The sequence below is a fragment of the Dermacentor variabilis genome, chromosome 2 (genome assembly GCF_050947875.1).
Source record: "Dermacentor variabilis isolate Ectoservices chromosome 2, ASM5094787v1, whole genome shotgun sequence".
Taxonomy (NCBI): Eukaryota; Metazoa; Arthropoda; class Arachnida; order Ixodida; family Ixodidae; genus Dermacentor; species Dermacentor variabilis.
Window position 1 is genome coordinate 8,236,057 of NC_134569.1, and position 22,007 is coordinate 8,258,063.

The window sequence follows — 22,007 nt, forward strand, 5'->3', positions numbered from 1 at the left end:
AGGGTTCGAGTGACGCACGCTGGAAGGTGGAAGGGGAGAGAGGTAGAAAACTTATTAAACGCAACGCTATTGGACATCCTCGCACCGGTCCCCGCACGGCCACAATGCGCTCAAACGAGACGAAGGGGAGAAGCGAGCGAGTGGCGCACCGCCTGTCGGGGCAGCGCCGTACATTGCGAAGAGGAGGTCTTGTGTGTTTGCTGCAAGATGGCTCTGCCTGTGCGCCAAGAGCAGAAGAAATGTAGCGGAAACGTACTTCGCTACTCGTTTAACTGCGACTTCTGTAATTTACGTGCTCATAATTACCGTATACACCGCAGTATAACTTTCTACAGCACGTTTCTAAGGCAACACCGCATTCACTAGAGGCGCTTTTGTCCCGCATTGAACCATCGAACTCATGGCTGACTGCTAGCGTCTCGTATCACACTCCGGAGACCCTGGTTCGATTCCCACCCAGCCCATCTTGCAAGTGGTTTTAACGCGACAGCGTTAAAGGGACCCTAAAGAGAAGCATTTTTTGAGAACCCTGCAGGCAGTCATTTCAAAAAATAGTTTGATTATTAGATGAGAAAATGAAGGTCCAAGTATCAGTATTTGAATTTCGCACCGAAACCCCAGCACCGGTACGTTAGCGTGACGTCAGGGATTCCAAAGTACGTTTTCGCATTCGGGCCGAATTGGCTGAATAAAGGTTCCCGAAATTTGCGATGTTTAATATTTCGTTCCTTGAACACAATGTAGTCAATGTGTACCTCTATGTATAATTAGTAGGTCCTAGAATATGCCATCAAAATGCAAGACGTCACAGCCCCAGGTGCGGGAACTTAAGTAGGCGTCGCCACCCGTATTTCGTTCTTGCGCTTTTTCTGGCTTACCAAACGCCTTATCGTTGTAAGAGTGGTGTTTTGGTGTTGTAGAACAGTTATTTACTGATGCAGAAGAAATCATTTTTCACTTTATAGTCCCTTTAAGAAGCTCGTGTCGCAGAAAGGACGGCGTCGGGGGCGTTGACTGTGAGCAAAAAATCCCGGAGGGCAATCCATAATAAAAACAACTTGCAAGATGGGGCTGGGTGGGAATCGACCCAGGGTCTCCGGAGTGCGAGACGGAGACGCTACCACTCAGCCATGAGTTCGATAATTCAAAGTACGACAAAAGCGCCTCTAGTGAATGCGGTGTTGACTTAGAAACGTAACGTAGAAAGTTATATTGCGGTGTATATCTGTAATTATGAGCATGTAAAGCATGGAGCATATAAATTATGAGCATGACTCCTCACTGCTGTGGAGGGGTCATGCGTCTGCGTGGTGCTCGCAAGCGATATAGAGGATGATCCCATCGAGGCGTCAGCCCCAAGATCGCGTCCGCCTTCATGGCGCGTCGCGGCCCAGCTGTCCGTGCCGATCACGACGTTTGGCTGGCGTAGATCGTTTTGAGTGGGCGGTGCGAACGGGGTGCGATAACGCTGTCGCGTTCCACTCTTGAAGGTGTAGCTTAAGCGTCCTCCAATTTTTCGTCCTTTACTAATCTATTTTTTGTACCTAGTACGTGAGAAAAAAAATATTACTGCTTTGCCATGCATGGAGGTTCATTGCTTCCATAAAGCGATGCCGCCTGCACGATGTATACGCGCGCAGATGGCCCGCGCATACGTACATATGTCTAATATTTCTAGAGTTTGTTTGGTAAGTCGGAAACTTGGCAGAGTGTTGGAAGGATGAGAGGATAAGCGCACCTAGTACACCTCGATGAAAGAACTACTATAGTGTAGTGTGTTGTGCAGTGGATTGAAAGGTCAGGCCAAGGTCTCGCTCTTCGGAATCTCTAAAGATGAAGAAAGGCGCCGCGTGCTGTAGCGCAATCTTCACCGTACCGATCGGCCCTTTGGAAGCCACCTACACCATTTGTGAGCGGCACTTTGTGGCTAAGTACATACTGAGGCATTATGTACACATCATTGAAGGCCAGGAAGTATCAGCGTGGAAAGCTTGCGCTTCGGTCTGAGGGAGTAGCCGCCATGTTGTAGTATCTTCCGGAGTATCTCCACGACCAGCCAACGCGAAAGAGAAAGGCCTCTGTGATGTGTGGTGCGCGACACGGTGCGGTGTTCGGGACGGTCAGGAGCAGACGACACTGAGTGCACGTGCGCCGAGGTGGAAGGAGGAAAACAATGACGCCGAAGAGCGTCCGGCACGAGAACGCGCGGCGCATGAAACAACAAAAAGAAGAAAAGCAACCAATCGGAAAAGTCCACGGGGAGTCAGGCAGCCAATCCGAGAACGCCGAATCGGCCAGACCAGAAGAAAAAGCGTGGTGCGCTGGCAGAAAGAGGGGAGCCGGGAGGACACGCAAGGAGACGCAGGGGAGACGCCAGGAGAGTCCCAGGAAGCGACGGCAGGAGGAGGTCAACCACCGGAGCGGGCGTTGAAGACGGGCCGTCGGGTTCCGGTCCCGAGCCCACCAGGACCTCACCCGACCGGGGCCTCCTGCCAGCCTGGTCCTGTGCGTCGCCCGTCTACCTGAGCGTGCCGCCAGCTCCTCAACGCCGGTGAGCTTCTGCGCCAGTGGGCAGGGCGAGAACAGTCGGGCTACGGGCCCGAGTTCTACGCCAGCTGCCCGGCCAGAACGCCGCCCCGTCTGCCGTGCCACCTGCTGCTCGAGGCCGGCGTTCGAGCTTCTGCGCCCGTGGGCGAGACGAGAACAGTCGGGCTTCGGGCCCGAGTTCTACGCCAGCTGCCCGGCCAGAACGCCGACGCCATCTACTCGCGCCACCAAGCCGCCTGCTTTCCCTCGCCTAGCCAGAGCGGGCGCACTCCGGTCGCCCGGTCGGTCAACGTACACCGCGACCTCTGGTGAGACCGGCGCCCCTCCTTTCGCCAGCTTGTCGCCGCGTCGCCGCGTCGAGACTATTACACGTGCCCGCCCTCGTGGCAAGCCCGGACTCGCGCACCCGTTAACCTCATGCAAGCCCTATGTGTGTTCTTTGCCGCAATGCCTTCTTGAGGGTTTGTTTTAGACATGCTTTCCATTTCCTTCTATTTGCTTTATGCCTCTTTTTAGTTTGATTAAAAGTCTTTGTGTGTGTGTTCAAACCAACGGCTTTGTCCTCAATTGGGTTCTCGGAGGCTCCGCCTAAGAGAACTAACCGAACGATTGAGCACACGAAACTTTGCCCCATATTAGGGTCATCACAAATTGGCGTCCGCGACAGGACAAAGCCGTTCGTTTGGATATTTTTTTTCTAGCGGCTAGGAACTATGGCTAGCACACGAGACTTGTTAGCCTTAGCCGAGCGCATGGGGCTAGAAGGAGCGGAGTTGAGGGCATGGTTGAACGAGCAGGAAGCGCGCGCGCGAGAAGAGCGGACAGCGGAGCGCAATGCTAGGACGGAGCAGCTTGCATTGGAGGAGAATAATTTACAACTGCGGCTAAAAGTCGGAGAGGCTGAGGGCTCATATGTGGGCAAGAAACAGCCAGAAATTAGTCTGTTTGACTTAGCCACCGTGGCCCAACGATTGGGTTTGCATGGGGCAGACTTGCACAGGTGGGTGCAAGAGAGATGGTTAATAATATGTGAGAAAGCTCAGAGGGAGCGTGACAGGCGAGTTGCAGAACAGGCAGCTGAGAGGGAACGCCTGGAGGAAGAGCTTCGCAGGGTGCGCGTTCGCATCGAGGCACTCGCGGAGGCTTGCTCCGAAGGGACGAGCTCCATTGTTCAGGATGCAGCACAGCAATGCAGGGGCGACCCGAGGGTTTCCTCCGACATGACGTCAGGCCTTGGCGAGCAAAAAGGGTCTCAAGGAGAGACACCTTGTAATGATGCCATTGTAGGCAAAGATACTGAGGTATGGTCACAAGACAAGGAGCATATTGCTTCCATACCTCAACTAGTGCCGCGTGAGCACAGCGCCGGCGATTACTGGTTCGTGCAGGGTTCAGAGCTGCCGTGTATGGGCTTGGTTGATAAAGTTAGAGCAGAGCACGCCCTACAGGCTAAAGATAGCACGTTGGAGGGTTCGCATCATGAACAGGATGAACATGAAAATATCAGGGCTCCTGTGGAACCGTGTTTGGTTTCCCCAAAAAGTATTCAGGGGTCGTTACTGCGTCCCTCGACACAAACTGTTTGTGACACCATGGGTACTTGGAAGGGCTCAGGCCTGGGTACCACATCAACTCAGGGCTTTTTGGATTCTGTACATCTTTTGTCTTCTTATGCACTCGTGTGTGGTTCGACCATTGACAATGATGCTGCAACCACTCATTACACCGTTGACTACCTTTGAACGCAGGCAGTGACTTGGTCGACACCAAGCAGAGACATCAATGCCTAGAGCGTTATGGCCACAGACGGGCCAGTGTACTCTAAACGAAAAGACAGATGTCTAGTCCTCTTAATGTGGGAGAGGGTCACCTGAAGGAGCCGATGCTTCGCTTATGGCTCTTCACGGACTTTTGACCTCGGACTTGGTTACTTCAACTTGATTGTTTATAGAGTGTGTTGTGACAGCCTTTGGTGCTACAGTTTTTATTATTGAGTTGTTCTGGTGTTTTTGAATTGTTAATGTCTTTGATCTGTATGCTCAGTGAACTGTACTCTGAGTTCTTGTGAACGGACCATGACTGTGACTGTAGTGTTCCGAGCATGTGTGAACTATGTCGCGCACTCAGCGGCAGTTTTTCTTCTGAAAAACTTGTTAAAAAAGGGGCTTATGTGATGCGTGGTGCGCGACACGGTGCGGTGTTCGGGACGGCCAGGAGCAGATGACACTGAGTGCGCGCGCGCCGAGGTGGAAGGAGGAAAGCAACGAGGCCGAAGAGCGTCCGGCACGAGAACGCGCGGCGCATGAAACAACAAAAAGAAGAAAAGCAACCAATCGGAAAAGACCACGGGGAGTCAGGCAGCCAATCCGAGAACGCCGAATCGACCACACCAGAATAAAAAGCGTGGTGCGCTGGCAGAAAGAGGGAAGACGGGAGGACACGCAAGGAGACGCAGGGGAGACGCCAGGAGAATCCCAGGAAGCGACGGCAGGAGGAGGTCAACCACCGGAGCGGGCGTTGAAGACGGGCCGTCGGGTTCCGGTCCCGAGCCCACCAGGACTTCACCCGACCGGGGCCTCCTGCCAGCCTGTTCCTGTGCGTCGCCCGTCTACCTGAGCGTGCCGCCAGCTCCTCAACGCCGGTGAGTTTCTGCGCCAGTGGGCAGGACGAGAACAGTCGGGCTACGGGCCCGAGTTCTACGCCAGCTGCCCGGCCAGAACGCCGCCCCGTCTGCCGTGCCGCCTGCTGCTCGAGGCCGGCATTCGAGCTTCTGCGCCCGTGGGCGAGACGAGAACAGTCGGGCTTCGGGCCCGAGTTCTATGCCAGCTGCCCGGCCAGAACGCCGACGCCATCTACTCGCGCCACCAAGCCGCCTGCTTTTTCTCGCCTAGCCAGAGCGGGCGCACTCCGGTCGCCCGGTCGGTCAACGTACACCGCGACCTCTGGTGAGACCGGCGCCCCTCCTTTCGCCAGCTTGTCGCCGCGTCGCCGCGTCGAGACTGTTACGCGTCCCCGCCCTCGTGGCAAGCCCGGACTCGCGCACCCGTTAACCTCATGCAAGCCCTATGTGTGTTCTTTGCCGCAATGTCTTCTTGAGTGTTTGTTTTAGACATGCTTTCCATTTCCTTGTATTTGCTTTATGCCTCTTTTTAGTTTGATTAAAGTCTTTGTGTGTGTGTTCAAGCCAACGGCTTTGTCCTCAATTGGGTTCTCGGAGGCTCCGCCTAAGAGAACTAACCGAACGAGTGAGCACACGAACCTTTGCCCCATATTAGGGTCATCACAGCCTCACACGCAACAAATGAATGCCGGTGGCCAAAGAGAACGCCCCCGCAATCGGTTGAACAGTCATTGACATTGGAGGCATGTGACAATGGAAACCTGCGCGAGCTCGAAGACATAGACAACGTATAACATGCTTCCTAATTCAAGCAAATACAAATAACCTGTTTTGCTTTATTCATCCAGGGGACCTCGACAATCAACTTCGTCTCATGCTTATGACGCATAAAAATAGGAAAATAAACGGCTATTCCGTATATATCTTCAAAACACACAATTAACCTAAAAAATGTGCTGCACCTAACGAATAATGTGGCCTACATTCTCCCTAAATGTGAAATCGCTGCCGTTATTAGGTCATCGTGGAAATTTTGTTAGCATTTAATATATCACCTTGAGAAAGGCAGAAAACGAACGTTTACACATTTTCATTGAGCACCTAATTAAGCCTGTGTACACAGTTCATTTATTCCTGTACCTCATCGAATTCCTGTACATGACTCCCATTTCTTCGCAATATGAGCTCTGAATTTGGCTCCCTCACGACACAGTGAAAATACGCACGTACGGCTTAAAAAGGAAAGCAAACTACAAGCGCGATTCGTCTGATAGCGTGGCTGCTCCAGGGACGTCGGACGCTCGGACGCAACTGCAGCGCTGTGTTTCATGGCGGCCGTGCTGCTGCGGCACGCTCCGGCGCGCCCGGCCTTGGCGTTCAGAAGAAAGCGATTGCGGCGCCCTCTGGATTTTCAATAAAAAAGGCCTCGGCGCAGAACATAGAGTTACTATATTAACTCTGGAGGACAAGCTACTCATAGGGCCCATGCGTTGAAATCGGGAACCGCAAGAGCGCCGCCATGTTGCTACGCGCCGAGATTGCCAGCTCTGAGACGCTTGCTAGACTTGGTGGCAGTAGTCACTTTTAATCTGGCGACCTTTTAGTCAGTTTTAATCTGGCGACCTCGCTTGTAGTGTGGTGATGCGATGTACGTGCAGCCGTGTGTTTAGGCTGTTTATTCTATGTTGCGGGATGGTGTGGGTGTGGTCAATGTTGGCCGTGCACGTGGAAGTTATGCAACCGAAGGATGGTCCTGTTGAAGTTTCCGGCGGTATGCGGTTTTCAGCGGTCACGCTTGTTGCAGGAGTGTCACTCGACAAGGCTACGAGTTTGGAGCTCGAAGCTGTGGTCAGATTCCTCGTTGGCGTTCCGTCATTCTCTTCGCACGGGCGCGGTATGTTGCAGAAGCCGCTGTAGCCATCTAACGTCGCGACGATAGATCGTTGTTTTTTATTATTACAAGTACTGATCCAGCTGTAGGGCACACGTAACCGACAAACGAAAGTCTCAGGAGAGCACCTGAGATTATAATAAAGCAGGCGGCTCAGGAACACCAGGGCACCCAAGGGACAATGGGGGGATCAAAGCTCGAAGCAGAGCGGTACGTAGGTTGGAGCCGCCGAGGCAGGTGTGTGCCAGGGAGTGTTCACACGGACAGCTCCCCTGGCACGCGCAGCAGTGCCTCGCAAGGTCGAGATATATTAAAGGCACCTGCGCCCATGATCTTTCTTTTGCCTCGGTGCAGTGAGCACGATTAACGAGAATAATATGGAGGGCATCCGGCACAGTCGCGAATGCGTCATGGCAAATGTAGCTCGCGTCGCCTGGCGTGTTCAGTAATAGCAGAGTTGGTTGTATGAACTTTATGCATAATACGTTTTGTTACGGTACACTAACGGAATGGGTCTAGAGGACGGTGTTGGTTCATTTTTTGTACCGCCCTAATCCTATACCCCCCACTACAAACACACGCACATACCCCCTTTTTTATGCATACATACAATTCCTTGCCATGACGGATCATAGCCTCCTTTATTTTTGAAAAATAGAGGAGGCTATGGACGGATTGACCAGCCGAAGTTGTCAACTTGTCAGTAACTGTTATAGGAATAACTGTAGTAAACACAATTCCACAATCGGATTGTTTGCTTTCATTTTTTGTTGTAACGCTGAGGACTAGATAGAACTTTATTTTGTATATGTGAGAGAAGTATGTGGATATCACGAGCTTAATCCAATGTGCGATACACAGATAAAGCAGCTGCTACAACATGAACTGCATTGAGCGCCACACAACACATACGTATTTAAAGGTGAAAAATATAGGGGAAGCTTCAAAATACGCTCTGTAGCACTGCAAGGTATAACATATATTGTATGTGTACAATAAATGTTAAAAAACAATGCATCAATGTCCCATTTGCCTTCAAGTTTATAATCAAGTTCAAGTTCACTGAAGTTTATTATGAGCATATGTACAACAGGAATCTACTGACACACCCGCAGTCAAGGTGGCTGTTCAATGTGTGCTGGCTGCCTCAGTGTAAGAAAAAGAAATTGGGTGAATGTCGACACCAGTGCCACTGCTTCTTGCCTCTGACCTGCACGTGCCTCCGCGGCATCTTTGTGCACAAGTGTGCTGGCGTGGCGAGGCGCAGGAGTCACCCGAGAGAAAGAGGAGTATAGTTTACATGGGGAGAAGTGGCTGTTCACATTGCCTGTCGCTTTCCCTCAAATGTTTTCTTGGCGACTAGGGTGACACACCCGCAGTCAAGGGGGCTGTTCGAGGTGTGCTGGCTGCCTAAATGAAAGAAAAAGAAAGAAATCAGATGAATGTCGATACCAGTGCTATTGCTTCTTCCCTCTTACCTGCATTTGCCTCCACGGCCTCTTGGCTTGTGGAGTCTGCATGAGGGAGCTACTGTGGCTAGGCGTAGGCATTGTTTCAGCAAAAAGAAAAGGCCATTCCCCCAAATGGGCAATTATGGAAATAAATGCAGTTGTTATGTCTGCTTCTTGCACTCTTCTTGCCTAAAAGTTTTCAAACATAGTGTCCAGTACACACCAGCACTTTGACTGCTTCTGCTTTTTACCTGCAGGTGTTGCTGCGAGATCCTTAGTATGGCTGCGTGGAGCATTGTAACACTTGGTGGAGGCATTTGAAGTGGTAGCCAAAGATATAAATGATCATCCTTGTCTGCATGAATGCTTGCAATTTCTAAATGCAGTTGTAACTATCACTATTAGTACAAGGCCCCCCACATCTATGCGGCAAGTGCCATAGCTCGAAACTGAATTTTTCCTTTAGTGTTTCACAAGGCGTCTGATATGTCCACATTAGATGTGATGTGTTTGTTTTTATTTATCCCAGTGTGGAGAGAGCATCATTAAATTTTTTTAATATTCGCGTGTCTTGTTTTTTTGGTTTATTTCTGAATTTATCAAGCAGCAGTCTCATGATGCTAAAGTGACTTATGTAATGGCAATCAGATTTTGTTTTGCAGAAAAACAGCGCATTTCCTGACCCATTGTTTGACATCCCCTCACTCGCATAATTTTGCAGAGTATTCTACCTATATTGACTGGCTTGACCTCCATTAAAGTCTTGTATTTTCAAATACCATTCTTTCCTTAAAATCATTCGACACTTCTTATAATTTCTGTACCTTGGGCTTCTGATACTCTGCATTCACCATTGTTGCTTGTTTCTGACTAGAAATGTCTTCTTTAATTTAGAGCTTAAATTTTGCCTTTGGAACACACGGAAGGGCTTGCCATTGCATATCTGCATAAAAGGGAAACATGTTTATTAAACATTTGCAAAATCCAATTGAAGATTGATGAATGCAGCTTGCAGTGTAATATGACTGAATAAGTCATAAAAGTAACTCATTTCACTTGGTAAATTAAAGCACATATTGGTGTGATGTACAAGATACGTTACACTAACGTGGTGGGTTCTCTTGCTTATACAGCAAAATAATCGGTGCGCGAGGAAAAAAATATTTTTGCATACTCCTTGTGCACACTGATTTAAGGAAAATGAGCTGGAGCTGTCCTCATGATCTACTTATTTTGCCGTGAGTATGGTCAAGAAAAATGTGTCCCAGTTGCCTAGTGGTACTTGAGATTATGTCAGTATTGCACATGTGCCTGTTGTCTAAAATAATTGAATTTTGAAAATGGTCGCAGGGATCTGATGTGCATATCTGCAGTTTATGGATACATGTAAAAGAGTCAGCATCAAGTGCAAGTGAACGGCCCCACAGGCCCGGAGTCGATCATGCAAATAGATTCGCTGCACAAATTTGTGACCAGAAAAGATATTCCACATGAAATGGCATGCAAGGAAGTGTTGAAAATATTGCACCGTTAATAAAACGCCTACGCTAATAACATGTGGGTTGATGCACTTGTTATGCAAAACGGAGGTGAGGCGTGCAGACAGGACATAAGAGTAGAGTATTTACAAGCAAACAACACGAGCGCCGCCCACTTCTCTACTCGTGTCCTGTCTGCACGCCTCACCTCTGTTTTGCATATTGAATCCTTACCAAACTAGCTTTCTGTGGTTCTAAGTCTCGATGCACTCGATTTCGTCCGCATTATGCACTTGCCTCTTGATTACTTCGTGGCCCAGAAATACTCGGCATCAGGCTGTTTTTCTGTTGTGGCCTTTGTGGAAGCATGATCGTTCAAAGTGCAACAATTAAACAGATTCTTTAAGTTGCTTGCGGCTTCGCCAGTACAATTCTGGTGTGCTGGTCCGCCTGCCTAGCAATTTGCTACTGAAGAGAAACCTGCAAATAAAAGCACAGCTCCGCATGTAGAAAAATGCTCTACTGTGACGCTTCTCAATCGACTGTGATGCATCACAAGAGATGTCTACTCGCGTGATGTTCTGAACAAGAAGATAATCTGTCTACTTACATGTGAAGGTATATGCCAGAGCACTTGGGGGCTTCGGTGGCACATAAGGCACGAGTGTGCCACAGCGTCCGACGTCGACGCGCGATCGCATGTCAGACCTAAACTGTACGAAACTACTACGCATCCAAAAAACAGATTGGAAACCGAAATTCGCGTCATCCTTTATTGCATGAATGCGTACATCGTGATTTACACAAGTCACGGACTTAGCGATCACTTTCTGTAAACTTAATATTAACGCGCCACCTTCATAAAGTCATCAGGTATGCGTTTTTAGATGACAAAGCATAAGGTGACCTGTACTTGTTTTCAGCTCTTTCAATAGTAATTGCGCTGGCCACATTGACCTGTAGCAACAGGGCGGCGCCCTAGAAGTTCCTACTTTTCCGGCCCAGCTTTTCCTCTAGAGTTGTGCTACTAACTCTATGGCGCAGAGCCCTCGTTGAACCCACTCCCCAATCTACTACTTTCTATTCTGGTGTGACGAGCCGCGCCAGTTATGCATTAGAGCGGCCATGGGCAATGGCCGCCGAGAGCCATGCGTATCGCTGCCTTTACCCCGTCGTTTGGGACCATGAAACTCTTTTGTTCATAACGCCTGCTCACCGTACTTGCATCGCTCTTGGGTGGTGTTGGCACTTGTGTTTTGGGCCATCATATAAATAAAGAAACACGTTTATTTGAAATAAAATTGGTTGATGATTACGAGGCTTCTACGACTTTTCGCACATTTAACCGTTGTATTTGCACTGTAGTCAAGATTAATGACTTTTGACATCATAATATGTAATGACAAAGCTGCTTACTTTAATCTATAAAACAAATGCACGCAAGGCGGAGCCCTGAGTTTCTTCACGCGATGCGAGTAAGCAGCGAAGTGTTAAAGAGATGGCAGCGCCGGTGGTTGCGTCGCGCAAGCGGATAGCCGTGGCGCGCACGGCGCTATCGGTGATATTCGGCCGCTTGCGACCCATAGCGTTTCATACAATAGTTACTAGAGGAAGCTCTGGCGCTAGTGTCTACAGGAGCTGCAATTGGAGCGATTGCACCAGCATGGGAGTTATGCGAAGTATGGTGGATTTGCCTAAACTTCGTTCTTCTCGCTTCAAACTGCTGTGCGACTTTGTAAACTCGTCATTTTCAACAATATACTGAGTGACAAATAATTAAATAAACATTGTTAAAACTTTCCGACAACAGGACCTCTAGCACAGATGCCTGGTTTTGAAACCATTAAGCCCAGCACGCATTTTTTATTGCCTGTTTTGTACTACCATATCAAACAACAAATGGAAGTTGGGAAAACAAGATAAAACAGTAAGTTTTCAGCTCGAAGTGTCAGCTTTACTGGGCTGACTATTTTAGAATTCTCTGAGCGCGGTCGAGGGTTCCACCCTCGACAGCCACGCAGGTACACATTCTTGCGCTTTCTGAGTTCCTACAAATCTTGACATGCATTCTGGAAAACACATTCGGGGAGGCCGAGCATCCGGATGGCAGGGAAATCCTGCCATACGGGCGCGCCACAGACAGTGAAGGCCGACTGGCATAATAAGGCCAAACGGACGCCCCCATCATCGGCTTCCATAAATAAATATCTAATACCCTGTGGATCTAACGGAAAATCTTTCTTCATGGTCCTCTGAAGCACATCCCAAAAGAAGACACCCTGCCAAATATCTAGAAATACATGATCTATAGTTTCTTGTTTCTTACAGATCAAGTAATGTGACCCCCAGGGTAAGAAAGAACCACGATTTTCCAAAAAGGTTTTCACAGGCAACGTACCCATGTGAAGCTTAATAGAGAAAAACTTGGTCCCTGGTATTACTTGCATTTGTTTCACTCGCTTAAGCACCTCTTGCCCTTGGCCTCCACTGTATATAGCTATGTACATTGTAACCGGGAGAACTACATCGCATACATCTTTGTACAGTGTTTTACGTTTCACGAAAAAAAAAACGTATTTATTCGAAAATCTAACCGGCACGAATCGCACACTTAAAATAACTTCTTTAAGAAATCCACAAACCCGACCGGACATACCGTCTGTACAGACTACATAGCCAGGTGCCTCAACTGGCACACCGTGCGCAAGAAAGGCTTGCTTAAGTCGCGGAAAAATAAAACCGGTTGATGACCTGTCGTATAAATAGGTGCGTCATTCCCAAACCTCAGTATTTAACTCGTCTGAACAAATTCGTACGACTGCATCGTTCCCAATTCGAAGCCCACACAAATAATGCGAAGACGTGTTGCAGCTTCTGCGTATTTCTCCTTGAACAATGCAATACCTGCATTACATACCAAAGTTTTGCGACAAGAAACAGATTGAAACTGTAGCTCTTGCAAGCATTGACAGATGCCTACCTTTCCACCGGTTCGCTTTTATCTGTGTTTCTCTTGTTTGCGCTTGCCAATACACAACGTTATTTTTGTAATATTCCAGTGGGATGCCTAGGTGTTTAGCGGGTGTTGTCAGCCACTTAACGTTGGCGAAAGTGACCGGGGTCGAAGGCCACTCTCCATGCCAGAAACGAAGGCACTTTTCACAGTTTAGCAGGCTTCCCGTTGTCTTGCCGAAACCCTTCACTATTGCTATAGCTGCAGCTACACTTTCTTCATCGTCATCATATGTACTTTATTTCTCGTCCGAGCGAGCGGAGACTGGGAGTAAAGGCACGAATGCCTGACAGAAGTCCCAGATTCCACGGTTACAACAGCGGATAAAATGAGTGCAAATGAATACACATATAACGTAAATATATATTTCGCACCAGAGATCATAATTTCAGTAACAAAAATGATTACAATATTTGTTCGTTAGAACCAGTAAGCCGCATAAACATTAGCACAAATTCTTTCAGTATGCGTTCGTTGTTAGGCCATACATGTCTACACACAGATGCAGTAAAATGAAAATGTTAATAATTAGTGAAGGAATAATTATCTGTACAACAAATTGCGACGTCATCCACATAGGCCATAATTTTAACTTCCGATGCATTTAATCTGTAGCCGCGAATACTGCTCTTTTCAATGATCACTAAGGAAATTAATTCTGCATATATATATATATACATATATATATATATATATATATATATATATATATATATATATATATATATATATATATATATATATATATATATATATATATACTGACCAGAAGGGGGCTCAGGGGGCAGACCTGGTGCACAGAACGCTTTAGGCTAATGGGGGCCCTTGCTTATTTGTGAAGAATTAAACGCGCAGTTCAGTTCCCGTACGCCAAAGCCACCCAATCTCTGATGATAGATGCGACATTAATGTGGTCTAGGATGGCAAGCAAAGTACCGTGAGGTACTCAATCAAACGTTTCCTCAAGATCGAGATAATGTCGCAGTACTCCATCACGCAACACATCTTATGTATATTAGTCACAATCGAACGCCCCATAATGCCACATGTTTGGCGAGGACCAACCAATTCCTTAATTAGTTTCTGTGGTCACCTTCCTAGCGCTTTCATCAAGATTTCATAATCACATTTAGTTAGTGACATAGGCCTCTATGAGGACACCAATTTTAACTTCTCTGCCTCTTCTATCTTTGGAATTCATACCGTATGTACTTCCGCGAATGAGCGGGGCAGGGCATATAGTTAATATGGCTCATTAAAAACGACTGTAAGCACATGCGATAGTTCTTTTTTACATGTCTTGCAAAACGAAGCGCATCACTGCTACATTGAAAGATTCATCCCTTACTCAATTTTAATCTATTTCTCATTGTTCCTTTGAAAAACTCTTGCTCTCTTTCTTTGATCGTATTTGAAATTTTACAAGGCAGTGATCAGTCAACGAAATCGGCGAAACACCATAACTGTGACACTTAGTGATCGTGTCCACTGAGAGATACAGTCGGTCCAAGCGGGCTTGACTGCTGCCCTAAAAATGAGTGTATTTCACAGCTCGGGAGCACTGCAGGCACTCTGGAATCATTTGTGACAACACATCACTGCTTTTGTCTTTAACCAATCTGCCACTTGACCTATCACTTGAATTCGAAACGCAACTACAATCGCCAACCTAAACAGGCTGCTTATCAATGCACACATACTGTCTTAGGTTAGAAAAGAAACTTACGCGTTCCTGTGCCATACTTGGAGCACACACATAACACACCATGCAATATCACTATATTTAACATCATATAACACAAATCTACCGAAAAGACATCAAGAAACATTTTGTACTGGCAATCCTGGATTCCTTCAAACAAAGAGGACGCACTCGTCGGACCTGGCGATAGCCTGGCTCACAACGGCGTGGTACCGTGCAGTGGACCTCCGCAGCGTGTTCGCCGTCTCCTCTTCTCCTTCCATTTTCGTCTCCTGCACAGCCAAGACGTCAAGATCTTCTTCCATTAACAATCGGTACAGTTGATTTTGTTTTCCTAGAGGCCAAACCTCTAACGTTTAAAGTTGCAAGTGTAAGTGACGTTTGAGGAACCATCGGTGATTTATGGAAAAGGTAGGCCCAGAGCAGGACGCTTACTTTGCGCTTCTAGCTCAATGCTAGACACTTCCAGGACCGCCCGGTGGGACGGTCTCACCACTCTGCGAAAGTGGCTTGTCATCAGCTTTCCTTCTTGGATTGTAGTGCGCAGTGACACAGACAGCGACTAGAAGACAGGACGAGCATTTCTAGTCTGCTTCTAGTCCTTCTCTGTCACTTCGCGCTACGATCCAAGATTATGGGCGCTATAACGTAAAACTATTCCAAACATTCCTATTCCAATTCTGCAATCAGTCCACCGCGATTGGTCAAAAACTTTTTCGGACCACCCCCACTTCACCTGCCTGTCACGCGATGTCACGAAAACCACGATGGCTCCCCATCTCATATGACGTGTACACACTGATTATGCATTATTTTACTGAACAAAAGAAAAATAATTATTTCTGATTCGACGCCTTTTTGCCATTAGCCCTCGGCTATTGGTCAAAAGTTTTCGAGCTGCACCCACTTCACCTGCCTGTCAAGCGACGTCACAAAACCGTAGAAACTTACCGCGTCAAAGTGACGCGTACGCATTAAAGATGCATTAGTATGCCGAACAAAACTGAATTTTCTTCTGAATAGCCGCACGCTGCCCCGTTCCGAAAGGAATAAAAGATGGCTGCCGCCGATAGCTCAGGCATTGGCTACTGGTACCTACCGGAGAGCATGGGTTTATTTGCGTGTAAGAAGACTTTTTCCGTGGCCGTGTAATGTTTTCAAAAACTTTCGGCACGTTTATGACCTTGTTCTGCCAACTCTTCTTTGCTGAGGATCCGTTTTAGCGTCATTCTTAAGCTTCCGTTGCATGCCGCCGCGATTGTCCACGAGCCACCGTAAGCTAAGAAAGAGAAAACGGACCAATCGCAACGCCGGCACCACCCTCTTCATCCGGTTATCGATATTCAGTGCAGTGGCTCGGCCTCATCGAATCCCTCTCCACTTGAGCATGTTCCTCGCCTCTTGTGAGCCAATTAGATAAGACAAGCCGCTTAGTGCGAACTATGTTATTCGTTTTTCAAGCAAACAAAAGTGACCTTCTATGAACGAGGGGAGCATTTGATTGGTTTGCTAGACAACTCTGCGGGTGTCCGCCTGATGTTTTCGTCAGCGGTTACGCAAATTTGACGTCAGGGGATTGGAATAAAAACATATTGGAATATGTTACCATACCAACTCGCCCAACTTTCTATCCTTTTGTCAACTTTCCTATCCGTCGTGCCCCAAGGCCTTGCCCTAAGGTTCGTGCGCCCACCCGTTGGCGTCTTCGCAGGCGGTCCCTCGATGCTTCGCGCGCCGACCTTGTCTTCTTGGCTTGTGGCGTCTTCCAGGGGTGTTTTAACTGCCGAGCTGACGCCAGTACTCCCAGAGACAGCGCTGGCGTTAAGTGATGCGCCGGCAGCGCCCATCTCCGCACTTTCACTACAAGGGACGCCTTTCGCGGCCTCCGGTTTAAACACTAGCGCGGTTGCTCCGGCTACTTGAAAACTTACATCTTCTGCCGACTCGTCTGTTCTCTCAGCCGATTTTGCTGCATGGTCCGGCGGGCTGTGGATCGCCTCTGATCGACTATCACTTGCTGGAGTAGAGTCATCGCAATGTAGCCCAATTGTGGTCACATCTCCGCTACGTCTCGCTGCGTCCTCTGCCTTGGTCACGTCCATAATGTGCACCGTTGATTCCTCGTTATCAGCTGTTCCCATCACTGCGGCATAGGAACGGGTGCACTCGGCGTCGACGTGACGAAAATGTCGGCAGTGTGAACAACGTGGCACCTTGCACTCGCGACGTACATGTCCCGAACAATGGCAGCCCAAGCACTCCATAGGCGACCTAGAACCAAAAGCGCTAGTTCACCGGCGTCGCGAATCTGGGGTGGCAGGTTGTAAACTTTGAGACCACTCTTCAGCTTCAGGAGCACAGTCTGGGTTGTCGAACCTTTCTCTTTCACTCCCTGCGCCCGCCAGCGTTCCCGAGTGACCTCGGTCACTTTGCCGAACGCCGCCAACGCCGCGCGCACGTCATCGTCTGTCCCGCCGTGTAATAACCAATGAAGCCAGGTCCTCACCTGCTGCTCTTGCGGGTAGGTGACGAGACAGCGTCGCCCCTTGACCTAAGTTCTTTCAATCCAGCCAGCCGCTTCGTCACCTCCGGCTTGTTTAATGTCACGGCTCACACGTGGTTGACCTGGTAGGTGCTCAAAGCCTCAACTTCAAAGAGCAGCCGTTCCTTGTACAACGCGGCCCTGAAATCTCTGACCCTGAAGGGCCGCACTCGAACATCACCACCCAAGAACAATGTGTTCGAAACAACACGTCCTGTTGGCAAATGCGGCAAAATATTCTCAAAATCCTTATCGACTCCGGCCACAACCCTGTTACCCTGGCCAGGGCGGGCCACTGAAACCGCTCATGATGTGCCCGACATTACGCCTCAGCTCACCTCGGTGGCTGAAGAGGAAGTTTTTAAGCCACGGACACATGCATGGACAAGCGACGTGAAACAAACTTATGAATTTAGCGTGGGCATGCTAGTGCCTTGAGACGCTTGGCGCGTTTCAATTTCGCCACTTCGACAAGCTCAGTCATTGCAATTTGTAGCGATTGTGCGTGTTCGCAGCGTGTTCTGCACTTCGAAAAGTATAAAGCAATCTATGCTCTTCGAAATTTACGACCATGAAGGCATATAAAGCGTAATAAGCATAACCAGAAGAACGTCTAAATCGACAAGCACAGAGACCAGACAAATCCATGTACTTCCTATCTTTCCTATGGTGGGTCAACGACTGCAGCGCCAGAGTTCGCTCTAGTATATTGTAGGAAACTATGGCCGACTATATTGTCAGCCAGCCGAGTCGGGCTAGCGATAACGGTAGCCTGATAGATAGCGATTGATAGCAACAGCACGTTCGAGGCCGCGTTATCGATAAATACTGATAACGCTGCCTAGAACGTGCGCTCACCACCATGGGTATAGGCCGCATATGTTGTCTATGCGATGACTCATTCTGTTTGCCGGGGAAACGCACCCTAGCTAATGAAACAGACGACAGTTTGTACACAGCGGATTTATTTATTTATTTATTATACATAATTTCAAGGCCCTAAGGCACTACAGAAAGGAGTGGTACATAACAAGCAATGTAATATGCAGACAATGGTATACAGGCAACGTTAAGCGATAGTGCGGTAGACTGCTGAATGATGGAAGCAGGAAGGTGGTTGCAGTCGACACATGTGCGGGGTAAAAAAGAATCATGATACTTGTTCGTTCGGGAGGATGGGTCAGCAACTTTATATCTGTGGTCTGAACGGGATGAAGTGTAGGAAGGTGGGGTGATAAGTTGATTCTTGAGCACCTGGTTTGAGTGATAAACCTTGAGAAATAGGCAAAGACGAGCACATTTGCGGCGTAAAGAAAGATCTGGCAGATTCAGGGTTGTTTTCATACATGTAACACTGGAATGGCGGGAATAGTTAGATAAAATAAAGCGAGCTGCTCAATTTTGAATTGCTTCAAGCGTTACGGATAGTGATGCTTGATTGTTATCCCAAATGGCAGATGCGTATTCAAGTTTTGAGCGAACTAGGGTTTTGTAGAGCGTCAATTTTACCGAAGTAGGAACGGTAGAAAAGTTACGACGAAGATATCCTAACATACGATTAGCATTAGCAGTAATATACTTAGTATGCAAATTCCATGAAAGATGATTAGTTATGTGAAGGCCAAGATATTTGTGAGCGTTAACGGATGCTAATGAAGTATCATTCAGTACATATCGACACTGATTGCTATCGCTGGTTTTACGTGATATGCGCATTGATTTACACTTGTTAGCCTTAAGTTTCATGAGCCATTTTTTAGACCAGAGTGATATATGGTGAAGATCTCCTTGCAGTTTATCTGAATCATCCGGGTTAGTAATCTTTCGGTATATTACGCAATCGTCTGCGAACAGATTAATTGATGATGACTTTACACAGTTAGGGAGATCATTAATATAAATCAAGAAGAGTAGAGGCCCCAAGACGGAGCCTTGTGGCACTCCGGATGTAACTGTTAACAATGCAGATGAAGAGTTATTGGTTACGACATACTGAGTTCGATTAGAAAGAAACTGTTTAATCCAAGACAACACATTTGGGTCAATATTAAGCTGATTAACTTTCTGGATAAGTAGGTTATGACATACGGTATCGAAAGCTTTGGCAAAATCTAAAAAAATACAGTCAATATTGAATCTTTGATCTAAGGCGGCAAACAAATCGTTAGTGAAACAAAGAAGTTGAGTATCGCATGAAAAAGTTTTTCTAAAACCGTGTTGAGATGGATGGAAGAACGAGTTGCTTTCCAGGAAATCGATGAGGTGAGAATAGATTACGTGTTCTAAGAGTTTGCATGGAATGCTCGTTAATGAGATGGGTCGGTAGTTCTCGGGACATACTGCGTTACCTGATTTATGGACTGGAACCACCCTCGCCGTTTTCCAGTCTGAAGGAAGCGATGAGCACTGTACTGACTGAGTATGCAGTTTAGATAGAATAATAGGTGAAAATAATGCAGTGCATTTTACCATTTTTGAATTAATAAGATCAGGACCTGCAGAAGCTGAGATCTTTTGATTATCAATCAAACGGTTAATACCAACCCAATCAAATAATATGGGATCCATAGCACAGAACAAGGAATCAGGAATAGTTGGTAAATCGGCAAAGTTATCATCACAAAAGAATGAGGTAAACACTTCATTTAACACAGTGCAACACTGGTTTTCGTCAACATCACTGCCATCTACATGAACTAAATGAATGGAGTCAGCTTTCTTGTCGCCAACAATACTCCAGAATTTACGTGGGTTAGTTAGTAAGAGGGATGGCAATGTGACATTAAAATAGGTTTTTTTGGCATTGCTGGCCGCATAAATGTACTCGGCTTCGGCGCGATGGTAAGCATCCCAGCGATCGGCAAGATTGGTTTCTCTGGTACGACGGAAGATACGTTTCTTTTTGTTGCGAAGTCGCTTAAGGTAATTATTGAACCAAGGTGAGCGTGATCATAAGGAATCTGCCTTCGAGGTACATATCGGTTAATTAAGTCGAGCAATTTATTTTTGTAGAGCTGCCAGTTTTCTTCGACAGATCGTTCATCGAATTTGATAAGGTAGTTGCTGGTAAACGTTTCCAGTTCACTGGTCATTGTGGGTATGTCAGCGCGGTTATAGTCAACAATAATTTTAGATCGTCTCTTGGTAGATACATGCATTTTCAACGTGAAATTAATAATGGAGTGATCACTTACGCCTTGGAGGTAAGTTAGTTTACAAACAAGGTCAGGCACAGTGGTGAAAATAAGGTCCAGGATGTTAGATGACGTAGAAGTTGTACGGGTGGGTTCATGTACTAACTGTGACAAGTTGGTCTGAACAGATATTCAGAAATTGTGCATCCTCGGATGAGCTTCTTGCCAGGGTATGGAACCCGAAATCACTTCTCCACAAAATATTAGGAAAATCGAAGTCCCCCAGAATAAACAAAGGTGACGTAGGGTACCGAACAGTTAGATTGTTGAGAACATCATGTAAATCATCGCAGAAATATTTTGGTGCTGTTGGCGGTCTATAGCAAGCGCAAAAAATGCAGTCACGATTATCAATAACAACATGTACTCACACAAGTTCTAAAGCAGACACTACTGGAACATTAGATGAAGAAAGTTGATCATTCACAGCAATTAAAACACCCCCGCCAGCACGAACATCACGGTCGTACCGGTAGATCTTGTAGCTTTTTTCACATTCGAAAATCTCAGCGTTTCTTATTTTTGCCAAAAGCCAGGTTTCTGAAAGGACAACTATGTCAGCTGAGCATGCGTCAATGCGAGAAGGTAAAGTTGTTCGTTTATTGAGAATACTGCGTGCATTGGTGAAAAAGATTGAAGCACCATCTGCAGATAGGGGAGATAGCTACGCCGATCTGTCATGCGCTGGGTTAGCAGGTGCTTTGCGAGTGGGAGCTGCACGCGCTTCTCCAGGGGATACCAGTTCACAAACAGTGTCAGTGACTGCGCTGTATATGTAGGCTTTATTGTTAATGACTAGTTGATTAAAACGAAGGGAAAAAGGCTGGCCGCTAGACTTGCCAAATTCGAGAAGTTTTTTTCGTGTCAATCGCGTTGCCCTGCAGAAATCTTCGCTAACGGAAACACCTGTACTTTTCAATTTAGATTTCTGTGAGAGAATACTTTCTTTGGTTTTGAAGAAAGAAAACTTCACGATGATTGGGCGTGTCTTATTTGCAACATAAGCACGCAACCTATGTGCTCTCTCCACCATGCCATCTGTAATACGCAAATTTAAATGTCGTGAGAGAAGCTCACAGATATGCTCTTCCGATTGTGTCCAAGTCTCGGAAACGCCGCCCGGGATGCCAAAAAAAGTAAATTATGTCGCCGTGACCTATCCTCTAGATCATCAAGACGCGAGGCCAACGCAACACTTTCAGACTTAACGGCCTGGGCAACAGAACTACTGATATCTGCTGTAGGTAGCGCTGTTTCAAGACATTCGACAGTAGATTCAAGATTTGCCAATCTGCATGCAAGATCTGCGACTGTATGTGAAAGTTCCTCTTGGTTTTCTTTTAGCTCAGCAAATGCATGCATCACCTCTGAGTGGCGACTGTCGATTTTCGTTGAAAGGGCTCCTATGGCGTCAAGCAATTCTTTGTGCGATTTGCTAGAGTCAGCGTTTAGCGGACCGGGATTTTCTTCTATATCCCCGCAAAGCAGTAAAAGTTTCGCAACAAAAATGCATTCGCACAGAGTATCGTAAAGCACACTGGGGCACGGGAGCATCAGCAGGCAAAGATT